Source organism: Setaria italica, chromosome VIII, assembly GCF_000263155.2.
Source record: "Setaria italica strain Yugu1 chromosome VIII, Setaria_italica_v2.0, whole genome shotgun sequence".
NCBI classification, from domain to species: Eukaryota; Viridiplantae; Streptophyta; class Magnoliopsida; order Poales; family Poaceae; genus Setaria; species Setaria italica.
Genome location: NC_028457.1, coordinates 21,767,559 through 21,770,009, shown reverse-complemented (window position 1 = coordinate 21,770,009; position 2,451 = coordinate 21,767,559).

The following is a 2,451-nucleotide window of genomic DNA, read 5'->3' as shown; positions in this document are numbered from 1 at the left end:
TGGTTGAATCGGAGGAAAATCCGACGGCTCTTCGTGTTTACTCGGTTTAGGTATGAGCGTCGCATATTAGGCGGCTAAATCATGTCTAACCAAGTAGATACGAAGTGGATCCGCCATAATAAAATATGGCAAGAAAAATCCTAATAACATGCCACAAACATGGAATGCTTTGAAATGGGTCATGTGAGCTAGATTTGTTCCTTCTTACTATGCATGTGATCTTTTAAAGAGGTTGCAACAATTGAGATAGGGTGCTAAAAGTGTAGAAGAATATTATCAGGAGTTACAAATGGGTATGTTGCGTTGTAACTTAGAGGAGGATGAGGAATTTGCTATGGCTAGATTTTTAGATGGTTTAAACCGTGAAATTCAGAACATCCTTGCTTATAAAGATTATACTAACGTACCCGTTTGTTTCATCTTGCTTGTAAAGCTGAAAGGGAAATGCAGGGGTGACATGCTAGTACCAAGACTAATATTTCTGCAAGAAAATCTACATCATGGTAGCCACACATGACCACCTCTTTGACCGCACATGCACCTCCATCCTCTCCATCCCCGAGTCGGTCGGCAGCACCACCACCATCCAGCGACAAGCAACGTGCTCCTCCCACAAGACTGCCCAGAAACCAGCCACTAGTACCTCTTCAGTTGCATCCACAGATAGAAAAAGAGATATTCAGTGCCATCGATGCAAGGGCTTTAGACACGTGTAGCGTGACTATCCTAGCAAGCGTGTTTTGGTGGTCAAAGAAGATGGTGGGTATTCCTCTGGTACTGATTTTGTTGAAGATACTCTTGCTTTGCTTGCTACTGACCACGCAGGTAGTGAGGAACAACCAGAAGAGCAGATTGGTGCAGAGGATGCAGATCATTATGAGAATCTCATTGTGCAGCATGCGCTGAGCGCACAAATGGAGAAGGCGGAGCAAAATCAGTGGCATACACTGTTCCAAACAAAGTGTGTCATTAAAGAGCATTCGTGCCGTTTGATAATTGATGGAGGTATATGCAACAACTTGGCTAGCAACGATTTGGTGGAGAAGCTTGCACTTAAAACCAAACCGCACCCACATCCATATCACATTCGATGGCTCAACAATAGTGGTAAGGTTAAGGTAACGAGACTGGTGTGAATTAATTTTGCTATTGGATCAGATTATGATGTTGTTGAATGTGATGTTGTGCCTATGGAAGGTTGTCATATTCTGTTAGGTAGACCATGGCAATTTGATACGGATTGTATGCATCATGGTAGATCAAATCAGTATTCTCTCATACACCATGATAAGAAAATTGTTTTACTTCCTATGTCTCCTGAAGCTATTGTGCGTGATGATGTTGCTAAAGCTAAGAAAACTAAAACTGAGAGCGATAAAAATGTCAAATCTGTTAGTAATAAGAAAGATGAGATAAGATTGAAAGGACATTGCTTGCTTGCTACTAAATCTAATATTAATGAATTGGTTGCTTCCACTTCTGTTGCCATTGCTTTGGTATGCAAGGATGCATTGATTTCAGTTCACGACATGCAGCATTCTTGGCCCCCTTCTGTTGCTAACTTTTGTAGGAGTATTCTGATGTGTTTTCGAGTGAGATACCAGCGGGGCTACCACCAATACGAGGGATTGAGCACCAAATTGATCTTATTCTTAGTGCATCTTTGCCAAATCGTGAGCCATACATAGAAGAAACAAAAGAAATTCAGCGACAAGTGCGAGAACTGCTCGACAAAGGTTATGTGTGTGAGTCTCTTAGTCCTTATGTTGTTCCGGTTATTTTAGTGCCTAAGAAAGATGGAACATAGCGTATGTGTGTTGATTGTAGAGCTATCAATAATATCACCATTCGATATCGACACCCTATTCCATGTTTGGATGATATGCTTGATGAACTTAGTGGTGTTGTTGTGTTTTCCAAAGTTGATTGGCGTAGTCGGTACCACTAGATTCGTATGAAATTGGGAGATGAATGGAAAACAACTTTTAAAACTAAATTTGGTTTATATGAGTGGTTAGTCATGCCTTTTGGGTTAACTAATGCACCTAGTACTGTCATGAGATTAACGAATGAGGTTTTGCGTGCTTTCATTGGAAAATTTGTTGTGGTCTATTTTGATGATATATTAATTTATAGCAAATCTATGGATGAACATCTTGATCACTTACGTGCTGTTTTTAATGCTTTACAAGATGCACATTTATTTGGTAACCTTGAGAAGTGCACCTTTTGCACCGATCGAGTGTCTTTTCTTGGCTATGTTGTGACTTCATAGGGAATTGAGGTTGATCAAGCCAAGGTAGAAGCTATACAGGGATGGATTGTAACAAAGACTATCACACAAGTGCAGAGTTTCATAGGACTTGCTAGTTTCTATCACCATTTTGTGAAGGACTTCAGCACCATTGTTGCACCTTTGAATGAGCTTACGAAGAAGGGAGTGCCTTTTAG